The sequence below is a fragment of the Pinus tabuliformis genome, chromosome J (assembly GCF_031772625.1).
Source record: "Pinus tabuliformis cultivar Carrire ecotype Pingquan chromosome J, CPIR1, whole genome shotgun sequence".
Lineage (NCBI taxonomy): Eukaryota > Viridiplantae > Streptophyta > Pinopsida > Pinales > Pinaceae > Pinus > Pinus tabuliformis.
Genome location: NC_142295.1, coordinates 775195451 through 775209665, shown reverse-complemented (window position 1 = coordinate 775209665; position 14215 = coordinate 775195451).

Here is a 14215-nt window from a genome sequence, read left to right as displayed (position 1 = left end):
ATAATAGAGAATGGGAAAGAAAGGTCTTAGAGATTAAGTCAAAGTGTGAAGTGTGTCTTGAGTTGTAGAGTAGGAAAAGGCTTTGCAACTGAGTGTGCAGAGGCCTAGTAGAGTCCACAGCTCAGTGCGCGGACCCCTGTAGCTAAGTGCGCAGGGTGGAGTCGAGTATGTAATCAGAGAAGAGATTAATAAAGAAAGGTTTTGTTACCAATTCTGTGTATCTGTTCTAAGTTATTACATGTTTGATATCATTTGCGAACATACTGTTTCTTTACTGTGCGCACTTGTATGGATTGTGAATATTGTTAAGTATAACTGAAAGCACACAAATAAGTTAAGTTAATCACCGAATATTGGATTACTAGTATGGAATTACGTAATAAAATTGTTCGACCCTCGAGTAGGGCTGCACGAAGGGAACACCTCAGACAACTAGGAACAGGTAAGTACGCATAGCGACATGCATGGAGGGTTGAACTGCAGACCACTTAAACTCATCATACATCTCCAGTGTGTGAAAACCTAGTTCTAGCACCCTCCCATACTACTTCAGGTGAAACCTCAGTCCACGCTCTACGGATTGTTGTTGAAAGAGCCAGTAGTACCGATATTTGTTTGGTCAAATCACCTCTGAACCTGGGTCAGGCCCTAGCAAGCCAACAGTCTTACAATTTGATTTCCATAACAGTGTTTCAACTTCCCAATGACTTCTTCCAACGACTGAGGCTCATCCTACTTAATGTGATCCTTAAATTCTAATGACAATCCACTAACAAATATTTGAACCTTGGCCTTCTCATCCTTAAGATATGATACATACCTCAATAAATCTAATAACTTAGTCTTATGCTCCTCATCTATCATTGATCCCATCTTCAACTCATAGAACTCATTGGCTTTATTTTCTTAGTACCTTTCTAACAAGTACTTCTTCTTGAAAAGTTTCTTGAATTCATGCCAACTCAAATCCTCTGTCTTGATGTCTCTGACGCACTTCACATCTTCCCACCAATTGTTTTCTTTCCCTTTGAGGCTAAAAATAGTTATCCTGACCTTCATGTTCTTTGTGTAATCATGCAACACAAAGAACTTCCTCATCCCAAGCAACCATGCCTCTGCATCTTCCATTTTCTTCAACTATAGGTCAAATGTAGGTGGCTTGGATTTATTAAACTCATCCGACCAATATCCCTTGTCACTCCTCTTGTAAGAATGATAGCAATGATGACTATGATACCTATCCAAACCAAAACTAGAATAGAACCCATTTCCACTGCCTCTCATTCAGGTGTATCCAATAACTTGTCATTTTATACCATGTCATCTTTGTTTGACCTATACCCACCATGAGACCGACTACTGTATGCCCCATTAGTTATATCCTCTTATCCATAATGGATCTATGGCTATCCATGTCTCTGCAAATATGAAAAGCTCTAAAGGATGACTGCATTGACCTCGTCTTGTTTCTCATGTTCCTTGGAAAGTCTCTATTGTGACTAAATGATCCTATCATTATCTTATTTGCAACTTCTTATCTCTGCCTTCAAACTTTTCAAAGTTTCTGCTATGTATAGAAAGTACTCATCTCTTAGCTTCTCATCTAATCTATAAGGGGAGTCTTAGGAGTTATAATCCACCATTTTCTAGTCATCTTTGATCTTCTTCTTCCTGCAAGTATACCATGTCAGCTAAACCAAAATATAAACATAACTAACATACCTCAATTAAGTTTAGGGGAGGTTGCCTTGTCTTCAAAATCAATCTAGATTAGCACGATAGATGTATAATCATAATCATATCAATATACCGATATCATGATTGACAATATCAATTGTATACCATGAAATCATGCATGAAAACCATAACCATGACAATGCGTGCATGACAAACACATTATGCTCATTCAGTCCAAGCATTGAACCATTCTTTGATACCAATTAGTAACCAGCCCTCCAAAATTTACCCACTTTCACTGGGCTACCTGGGTAAGCATGAGATGAGGGCTACCATGACATGAATCAACTCCCTAAGTACAATTAAGGAAGTGGAATCAAAAATATGAAACTTTGTTGACTTCCTTTAGGTGCAACAGGCATGGAAAATTTTAGGCGCTAATATTCACAAGTGCGCTAATTTTCCATGGTTTTTCCAAAATCATGATTCGCTAATTTCCATTTTTTCCTAAAAGTGATTCCCAACTTTCATAGTATCAAATTCTTTTACCTTAAAAGTTGCTAAAATTGTATAAATACTATACACAAAACTATTAGAAATTTACATGCTTCTACAAATATATCAACAAAAAAATTATAATTTGCAATTTGGGGACTAATTATAAAGGTTTCTAAACTTTAAGGAAAATTTTCATCCTTAAAATTTTCCCTGGCTACACGACCCCCAGGAGCTAAACAACCAATCCAGGTGCCCAAACCTTGAGTTAATTTTTTTTTTTTGTGATCTAGAGCCCTAATTTCTCTATTGACAAGGCAATATAGTGAATGTAACCCTCTAGTCGCTTTGATGGCCCAGCCTCCCAGTAACTACAATCTATATTACCCAGTTATGAGCCTGTGACCCCAAAATCTGAGCCACCTTTTAAGGGCCTAACTCCCAACCACTGCCCAAAACTTCATGATACTTTTATAAATGATAAATGACACTAGGACAAAGCCATTAACGCAAAAATTAGAAAGGAACTTGACCTAACCAGGCCTAATCAGGACAAACAATTTTCAAAATACATTGTGAAAATATAATCTATAGGCTATAAATGCATATATGAACGTAGGGGTCTCATACTTATTTGATAATCATCAAGAATGTCTGATGCCATCTCATAATAGTTTCAATAACATCTATTAGGTCACACATTCAATAAGAGCCATAACTAGAATGTACCATGAAACCATGCTTATAACTAGCATATAAACAAAACAATAACAATGATAGAACAACATTCATAGCCACATAATAACAAGTATGATTACTCATGAAATATAATAGGAAGGAGCTCTTATTATCATATGCAAAAGCCGACCAAGTAAAGTACTTCTAAGTACCACCTGACCATAGATTGGGCTAAACCAAATCTTTCTTTCAGCCAATCACCCCCATGCCATATTCCAAGCATGAATGTGGGACTCACTAACTTGGACAAGATTATCCTACTTATGATAAATGTTACTGAGTAAACCATCTGATGATTAGAATTAGTGATGACTAGGTTTAGTTTTGATATTAAAGAGTAAAGGTTACTTGGAAACCATCTAACTGGAGTTGAATTTTAGTTGGATATCTTTAAGTAGAACAGAGAACATAATTTATAAACATATTGGATAAAGTTTCATTACAACTTGCTAAAAATTGCAGCATAGAACAGTTATTGACTTAGCAAGACAACCAAATGATTCAGATACCTACATTAACCTCGACAAGTATGCCTTGCTTACAACTAACTTGTGGTAAGTTGGACAAGTTTTCCTATTTACAACCAAATTTTCCTGGCTTCAAAAGTCTTTTTAACTTTATTTTAACATATGATTATGATCTGGTCATTTAGATATTTTACATGAAATAAAACAACATGAATCACTCTATATTTTCTTACTTTTAATATGTTGTTCTAACCTAATCATTCAAATATTTTGTATGAAAAAATTACTAGTGATGTTTTTTGAAAAACGTTACAGGTGAGGCCATTTGAAAAAAGTGACAGGTGAGGTCATTTGAAAAAATATACAGGTGAGGCCATTTCAATTGAAGCACAGGTAGTGGAGGCTCATCAAGTTACGGTAGCAAGGAGGGATAGAAAGGAAATTATTCACAACATGATGATGAATTCCAACTCCATACATTGCTTAGTAGTCAAAATTATGTTTGTACCATTGAATATATTTAAATTTCTACCTAAAACGATACAGAGATATAGGGTTTCATTACTTATCTTGCAAATCAATTTGCATCGATAGGCCATCTAACAACCAACAATGAACACACTGAACAAAACGAACCAACAATGAACAAAATGAACCAACAATTGTAGAAAATTATGAAACAAACTCACGCCTATCATATATATATAAACGTTTTTCAGCAACATATATATATATATATATATATATATATATATATGTATATGTATATGTATATGTATATGTATATGTATATGTATATGTATATGTATATGTATATGTATATGTATATATATATATATATATATATATATATATATATATATATGTATATATATGTATATATGTATGTATATACATATACATATACATATACATATACATATACATATACATATACATATACATATACATATACATATACATATACATATACATATATATATATATATATATATATATATGTATGTATGTATGTATATATTTTCCTGAATATTTTTTTTGACCAAAAAATATTCTTGTTAGAATTTTCCCCTCCAAAACGAAAAAAAATCATTAATAATTGGCGTTAATAGAAATGTAAAATTTTTCAATCGAATGTTAGAATAAAAATTTGGCCGAAAATGTGTTTAGTTTAGCCAAAAAATCACGATTATGATTTTTTCATGGGCAATTCTCACAAAAGTGTAACCCATCTTCACATTTTCATCCTATAATAATAATAATAATAATCTATTTATACACTGAAGGTGTTCCTCTGTGGGCTTTGACTAGGCAAATTTAGCCAATAAGACTGTTCGATTTTCTTCCTCCTCCTTCCAAATAAAATCTGACATGTGGAACCTACAGATGGCATGAAGTGTGACTTGCCTTCACTGCTTTTAGTTCTTCATACCTAAGGAGTAAAAATAATGGGCAATCTTCTTTTTTCCTATTCATTTCTCCTATTCGTTTTTATGAACATGTTGTAGCTACTGCAACACCCTCCAAAATTTTTGCTTGCACTCAAATTTTGGAGTCTTCCTCAGTATTTTCCTTGATTGTTGCAAACACTTAAGCTCATTCCATGATATTTCTTGAAGTTATTTGGCCCCTTTTTCTTATTTGATTAACTATCGGCTTTCGACATGTTTGAATGTTGTAAAATGTTTTCAAGCCTTTTCTGGTGGTTTCAAAGGTCAGTCTTTGTGTATATGAGTGGTCCCAACCATGTAAACATCCGTCGCACTCATACACAAAGTCTTGAGCATTGTTGCACAAGTGTCGTCATAGTCATCCCAAAGTCTATCTTAAGTGTAACACTTGTCGCATCTTGTCATGAGGCAGTTACAAAGAGGGGAATGCTTTTTTTTTTTGTTCCGATGATCTATGTTTTCGTGTCTTCAAAATATGCTAAGCGTGTGATCACAGTTCAAGTTCATCAAAAATCCATATCCCTTCCCACACTTAGCCATTTTCGGAAACTCTTCACGACCGAGAAACTTAGCTTCACCAGGCTCTGACTAAGCTTCACACTATGCAGTCTTAACCCTCTTATATGTGACCCTACTACCTGGAACTACGCAGTCCACAGTCACTATCCTCTAGGTTGTTGTTCTACATAATTCCAAACTCTAATAGACTCCCCTGACCTCCATAATTATGTAGTTGTGCCTCCCAGTCTACCTTGAACTGTACACTTCATACCTTCAACAATCAAGCTTTTCCCTTGCCTATTGGAACTGTACAATGTGTAGAGAGCCCAACCTCCCTTGGCATCCAAAGTAACATAGATGCTTCCTCCAGTTGCCTTCCCTTGACCAGAACTCACTACCTTCAGAAAATGCACAAATCTTCCCTTTAGGCCTTTTCGTTACCCAGTCCCTCTTGCCTCTTGAAACTGTGCAGTATGTCCTCCCAGGGCTCCATCCTGCAGCAGCCATTGTTTGTTTGAACTACGCAATTTTGTCCCTTAGCAGGCACTGCACAATTGTTTCCCTTAGCGGGGACTATGCGGAAAAGTTCCTCATTCAAGCTTGAGCTGAACACTTCACAGTCTCAGTGATCAAGCTCTCCCCCTGTCTACTGGAACTTTGCAATGTGTAGTCAGTAGGCCCTGCCTCATAGTCTGTCACTTGTCCCAGGCTCAGTTCATGGATAATAATACACCAACTTAGACGAGGGAGTTTTCGAATTGATGTCCTCCCGTCATGAGTGAATTGCAGGAATAGGTACACTATCAAGTCATGGCAAGATGATGAAGAACTAGAAGGAGGAGGGAAGCATATTTAAAGACTCTCTTGCAATTGTAATTACAAGTGGATCTATCAATAGGAAGAAAAAGGACAAAAGTTTTCAACTAGTCTCTGATACTTAAGATCATTGGAGACCCCACATCACCAAGTTATGCAGAGGAGAAGAGAGAAATCATATGTAAGAAGACATCTAGCACTTAGCAACAAAAATGACTTGACATTTCGAGAGCATCAAGAATGTCCATGTCAACAGTGTCATGTCAAGTCATGTCATGAGTTTTCATATGCCACATCACTATTGTGGACCATGTATATTGTAATCATATGTATTGTAAAGTGGAATTCCAAAGGACACACATGAATATGAAGAGTCATGTAAGTTGAAAATTCATAGGAAGTTGAATAGTCATATGAGGGTAGTCAAAGAATCACAAGGGTGAAGCATCACCCCTTGGTTATATATACCCCATCATTATATGAGCACCATACTTTTCACCTTGGATCCTCCTGCAAGGCATTGCAGAGACCAACTATTTCTTTGAGGAGAAAGGAGTGGCTCCAATGTCCCACTTTAGGGCTGGTGATGTACATTGTAAAAATGTGTCTTGGAACTTTTTCTTAATAAAAAAATCCTTTTAAGGCCAACACGTTCTTCATGCATGGACTATGAATGCTTGTAAGAATATTCTGTGGACATTTGTATTTCATGTTTTATTTCACATGTACTAATATAGTTAAACTATTTCAGCTATTTTAGTGCTTATCTTATTAAGAATGTGTTGTAATGGTTCTTATCGTTGTCCCATCCTTGTGGACTATTCTATGGGTTACTAGTCAGATCTTTCCTCGTTTTTTGGTTGTAACGATCATCACATCCATTGTGGACTATTCCATTGGATGTTAGACGGGTCCTTCTAGTTCATGTGTGTATCTTCCTGGGTGGTACTATTACCTCTCACTTAGAGGCTCACTTTTATCTCTCCCTTTCAAGTAGAAGAACCTTGATAGAGTTGCACTACACACTCACGAGGAACACTCCCCTTGCTTTCCAAAGACACCATTGCATCACGCTCTTGTGCTGGCAACTAGAGCCAAGGAAAATCTTTAAGGATTTTGCAACCGAGCCTTTATACCAGATGGGAATCCTACACCAAACGTTGTAATGTCTAATTGGGACTTCATATCTAGGATATACCCTGAATGTTGGCGGGTTCATTATCGTCAACATTTTTGGTGCTAGAAGGAGGGAAACCAAACTTTTATGGATAATAGACCCACTGACACCAATATTCCATCTATTTTTCAAGGTTGCAATGTTCATTCCACCTCCCCTAATCATGCTTTTGAAGTTGGTAACTCTTCCTAGCCCAAGCCTAAATATTAAATCCCATATGATCATATTTGAACCATCCACTCCATCACCTGTCGGTTTGCAAAAGTTGTTGAATTGATTCTGGGACTAACCAGTCTTCTATATTCTCCAAATAATAACAAGACCACTTCCTCAAGGATAGTAGTATCGCCCATTCAAGAAGTGGTTCTCGACACTCTTTAAGAAATAGAAGACTTCATGGAACAAGAAGAAGAGCATCCACTCTTTCATGATGGTAATGAAGGAAACACCTTACTCTCGAGCTCAACTTTTTGCGGGATAAGCAGAGAGGAAGAAGAAGAGGAAGAAGAACCATGAAATTCAAAAAATAAAGAGGAAGACATGGCAGATCAAAATATAGACTCAATGACTCAGGGCTCATTCGCACTTCCAGGTGTCCTACACAAGATGCGAAGGTAGGCAGAGAAGCTCTTGACAAAGTATGACCCTCACAAAATAGTGAAGGCTGAAGATCACTTTGAAAGCTTTTACTTACATCAAAAACTTGAGGGACGTTACAATGATGTTGCATGTATACTTTTTCCATGTACCTTGGATGGTAGAGCAGTTGTATGGTATTACGACCTTCCTCCAAAATCCATCGAGAATTGGAGGGGATTCAAAAATATCTTTCTTGAAAAAATTGTTGAAGATAAGACCCGTGCCATGTTACTAAAGGAGCTAGGTAATATTAAGATGGAGAAAAGGGAAAATTTTAAATATTTCAATGAGAGGTTCAATCACATATTGAACTGTTAAGAAATTTATTGCATAACATAAATAATTACTGAGAGTAATAAATATAAAAATAACCAGCAACAACCATAAACACATAAACACAAATGTTTATCCGGGAAAACCCCAAATCCGGGGAAAAGCCCAACCTAATAAGATCTGATTAGCATTGGCTAAAACCCTGGCCAATCCGACCAAGTGAGCCTTCACCACTCACCTCTAGGCCTTGCATTACAATGAAATCCTTCCAGTGTTTTATAAGCTCCATTACATATAATACCACAGGCAAAATACTATGGGTGCACAATACCATGTGCCCCAAAACCATCATTGTTTAACCTAGTCAACTTTGACTCTATCCTGAGTCAATTTTACCTAACAATTCCCCCCCTTAAACTTGACTTGGGGTTCCTTGACTAACTCCAGCCAAACCTGCTAAGTGAGACAATCTCACTCACTCTAGGTCTTACCCCCCTTAGAGTTTTTACCCAAGATATTGTTAACCCGACATCCTCCCGATCACCTAGGTTTATCCCAGACTTTACCGGTGATCACCAAGGGGTACACATGCCTTACCAGGTCTTACAGTAGTATGCCCATTTACATGCAATAATTTTGACTTCATTAATTTTATTTTTTTGTTTATTACTGTTGCGATTCTGATCCATCCTCTCTCAATTTGATCTGCTCAAAAAATTCTATCAAACTGCTACAACTGCGACCCCGATGAGAACCTCGTAGATTCCAGCACTGGTGGCCTCACACAACAAAAAACGAACAATTTTCGATGCCACATGAACAATTTTCTTCTGCTGACCTGCATGCAGCCCACGCCTACTCCATATTTCAACACGGCATAGAACACACAGGAAATATCCCTTACCGATTCCCTACGAAAAAAGCTCCGAACAAAATCAGCCTTGAATTTTAATATTACCAAAGGTATCTCTAAACCTTCTTTAAATAGTCGCATGAATCCCGAACAATTCATCAGCATGTTTCAAATCGGTAAATATCGCAAATGCACTGCGATCCCTGGCAGCTACAGCACTATCTTCCACACATTATCCTCGAGGCTCTTCTGCGTACGATTGTTCCACCATTATTTTCCAGACCCAGATCTATAAAAAAAAGGTTGCATTGATCTCATCAAGCACTATAAACCCGTGACATCAAAGAATACCTTTGAAGCCAATATTTGGCTCTGATACCAGTTGTTAAGAAATTTACTGCATAACATAAATAATTACTGAGATGAATAAATATAAAAGTAACCAGAAACAACCATAAACACATAAATGCAAATGTTTATTTGGGAAAACCCCAAATCCGGGGAAAAACCCAACCTAATAAGATCTCATTAGCATTGGCCAAAACCCTAGCCAATCCGACCAAGTGAGCCTTCATCGCTTACCTCCAGGCCTTGCATTACAATGAAATCCTTCCAGCATTTTATAAGCTCCATTACATATAATACCATGGGCATAATACTATGGGTGCACAATACCATGTGCCCCAAAACCATGATTTTTTAACCTGGTCAACTTTGACTCTATCTTGAGTCAAGTTTACCTAACATGAACAAATTTTCCAACAATACAAAATCTCATGACTCCATCACCATAGATAACTACACTTATACCTTGCCAACAAACATTATGTAGTTTATAAAGCGAACTACGAGACAAACATTGAAAAAAAGGTGTGAAGAGGCTATTGTCGTTGAGAAGGAATTGTGTTATTGGAGTCATCTTTGATTATTAATAAAAAAAAGGCTCCAAGGACACGAGTAAGAGGTCTTGGGCCTCCATGGGCAAGGCTAAGGAGAAAGAAACAAACGATATTTAATGCCCTACTTGTCTCGTCAAGTCCCATAACACTGAAATGGTAGTAATCAAATAAAGGAAAAGTGAGACTACCATGAGAAGCAAGCCCCCCAAGTACCTCTTTAGAAGGAATTCATCTTCTAGCAGTAGTAGCAACCATTTGGCCAAGTCTGTACAGAGTTCCAATGTTGTCCTGATATGGAGAAAATTGGCATGGATTCATATTGCACGTCTCATGATGGGCATCATTCACAAAAGACATTCCCACAGTGGAACCAACTCATGAGCAGGATGGTTGTGCAGTTTGTTGATTCAGTCATGATTGAGGAGAAAATTGAGCCTGATGAAGGGAAGGAAGAAGCTATTGTAGCAGACGAAGCTCCAAGTATTGGGCATGTAGTGAACATGTTTTGTTACGTTCTCACAACCCAAAAACGTACTTCCAATAAGAATCCTTCGAGTGACAGCCTAAACCAGAAGCAGAATAATTGATACAACCTAAGAAGCCAAGGGCCAACCACCGTAATTGAGTTTCCAAAGAAAAAATTCAAAGAAAACCTATTAAGGAATCAATCCATTAGCTAACTCAATGCAAAAGACTTAGAGCAAGTCCAGGAAAGCAGTCTCAATGAAAAGTGTTTCCGACAACAGTAAGGACAAAACCATCCCTCTAGAAACCAAAAACCAATTTCCATCCTCGGACACCTCGATTAGTCTTCCCACTGTAGATTATAACATTGTGGATGATATGAATAAGGCTCCTTCAAATATCTCCATGTTTGAACTTACAAAGGTCACGAGCCAACGACACATCCTTCTACAAGCACTTAGGCAAACCACTGTAGATAATTATACCTCTTCGAACAAGGGATCTAGTAAGTCTCCTGATACTCTTTCATATGTACTTAATCCACTCATGATGGATGAAAACACACTCTGCCCACCATTCTTGTTAATGTTTGAAGTTTTCAATTTCAATGTACACAATTTCTTTGTTGATTCGGGTGCATCTGTGAATGTCATGTCATTATTTTTTGCTAAAAATATCGATGCTAAATGGGAAATGAAAGATACACACATTATTCAGTTGGACAAAACTCATGTCCAGGCAATTGCTGAACTCAAATATGTCATCATATGTTGATCATCGAATAGACGAGTCCACCAATGTATCAACATAGTGATTCTGGGAATTCTGGAAGCATATGGAGTGTTACTAAGTAGAGACTAGTTTGGCAAGCTTCAAGGATACTTTGCCACAAACTGGTCACACCTATGGCTTCCTTACATTGGCAAGAACAATCAGATTTGGGTAGAATCAAATAGATACATGAACTACACGGTTACTCCCTTGAACAAACACAATGAGCCAATGGCTTTCTTAGAATTATTATTTGAAAAGTACTTTTTGGAAAATCAGATGGGGTGTTATCTTATAGATCCATCCTCAGTCTAACCAGACACACAGTTGGATCTGCTTCCCTGTCCAATTAGCGATAATGAACTCTTTACAGTTAGTAATAGTAGTAGTAGTACTAGTGTAGTTAGCAGTCCCTATATATATGATATGTGGACTATGTATTTCGATTGATCCAAAATGTAGGAGGGATCTCGAGCTACTTGCATTTTAATAGACCCACTGTAGAGAAAACAATTTATCTCTAGCTGCTTGGAATTCGAGTGCACGAATAACACTGTAGAGTATGAAGCACTCATCTTTGGCTTACAGAAGGCCATCGACCTCAACGTTTCCATTCTAAAAGTGGTAGGTGACTCAGAAATCATGGTGCATTAGGTACGTAACACCATACATTGTGTGTCACCTCATCTTAAAAGTTATCAACAAGAGGTATGGTGACTTATCTGACATTTCCAAGCTTTTAATATTCTTTCCATTCCAAGAATGCATAATGTAGCTGCAAATGCCTTGGAAAGAGTTGTTGCTAAGATGTCACCATTAAGGAATGTATTTTCTATTGAAATTATGTATAAACCTTCTGTCCTAGACAATCTCACTAATTTACTAATTTTTATGACGACCAATAGATACTATATTTTATGGCGAACGTTGACATGTTCAAAGATGCAGCGATCAACGAGGATGAACACAAAAAGGCATTGCATGATGCAACAAATGTAAGTAAAGGGAACCTCATCCCTAAGGGTGTGGTATCATTGGAGAAGTTGTATGATCTTCAGAACCACTTCTATGGACCCATTAATGCCAAGACCCACAGTTCCACTCTATTTCATGAGCAAATCAACTTAGGAACTGAGAAGGATCCGAAATATGTTAAAATCGGTAATTGTTGCACACTACAAGAGAGGAAATACTTCATCCTCTTATTCAAGAAATATCGTGATGTCTTTGCATGGATGTACGATGAACTCAAGACATATGACTGATCTATAATGGAAACTTGAAGGTGAAGAACAAATTGCAAGTGAAAATTTTATGTATTTTGGGTAATGGATCAAGTTATAAAACACATAAAGTAATGATTTTTAAACTTAGTTAACAGCCAAAATAGAGACAAAATACCATATCATAAACACATAACAACAAACATGATAAAGGAGTTCACCCTTCTCCTAGGCTACATCTCCTAGTCCAGCTTCCAATGCAAGACCTATTTCATTAAGTGCTCAATTTGTTTTTTTTTACATGGGTTTAAAATTCTCAAAATGAAAAAATGATGTCTCCAATGGATCCATAACTATCAAAGACCCCCATTTTGGCTCTTTTTGCACCTTGTTTGGCCAAAAACTAAGAAAGTTATGCTTCTTCCAAGTGTTTCCAATTTTACATAGCTAATCATCCTCTAATTCAACCCAAACCTGACTTGAGTGCCCCAAACCTAGAACCGGTGCACAAATCTGGCCTATAATCACCCTTGATGGAAAAAAAATTCAGACACTTTAAATGTCCAATAACCACCAAAATTATGAAAATTGTGGTTGTATGGGGGCATGTGCCCAGGGGTTGGGGCTAACCACCTACCACTGTTGGTCAGCCCCCAACGAATTAGATAATGGTCATATAATGGCGCATATGACCAGTCTTGGTGCCAAAATTTCCGCACTATCAATTTCCGAAGATTGATGTTCATTTGAGGGTCTATGTGACCTGGGTCTGGCGCTCGTTGCATGCGCCTAGGGGTTGGACCCCTCCAAACTCTCGTCTGTGGTTGCATTTTTAACAGTGCATGGGGATGTGGCATGGGGGCTGGGGCTAAGCCTTGGCCCATGGTACCGCCCCTTGGTTCTGAGGGTGTGGGGACCAATGTTGGGGTTTAGCCCCGATCCTAACTCCAAATGTGTTTTGTCCTCCATGTTAAATAAAATGTGGGGACTTATGTTGTTAAGAAACAAAGTGCGGTATGGTGGTAGAGAGTCTTTTTTCTTGGTGGTAGGTCATGTGTTCGACCTCGGTTTTGTCCTTTGGCCCTTAAACAATTTTAACATGCCACAAGGAGGCCACATGGCAGCCATCCATTGGAGCCTAAAAACACAGTCAGCCCAAAAATATAATAATAAAAAAATTTGAGCCAATGAAATTCCAATATTTTTTTACCAATATGGAGTGGCCAAGTGGAAAAATGCCATTGGCCCAAAAATGCACAGTCAGCCTGTCACCTACAATTTTTTACCTTTTTGGCAAATCAATCAAAACGTAATATCAAGAGAATATGCTATCAGTTTTGAAAAATTCAAGTTGTGTTCGATTCAGATCATCGAGATCTACGTAATAGTATAGGTTTTGAGGACTTTTGAAAGTTTTTAATTTTGAGCACTTTATTGATTCCTTATATCACTCCTCCTCACTAGAAGCTTTTGGACCCCCAAAAGACTACTTTAAGTCAACAAATAGATGAGGGTATAGTTCCCTCACCCTTCTAATCTCAATAAATTTATCTTTTCTTGGATTTTTCCCTTTGAGACCAACACAAAGGTACTCCACATTCTCTCGTTTTAAAGTTCTTGTCCTTCTGTCAAGGATAGTATCTATTGCAATTCTTCAAGAAATTCTGGAGAGAAATCTTCTATTGAAGGAATATGAACATGCTCTCCTTGATCGTCAATCAAAGGAGGCTCATATAATCTCAAATTCTCAACATTAACAACTACATACAT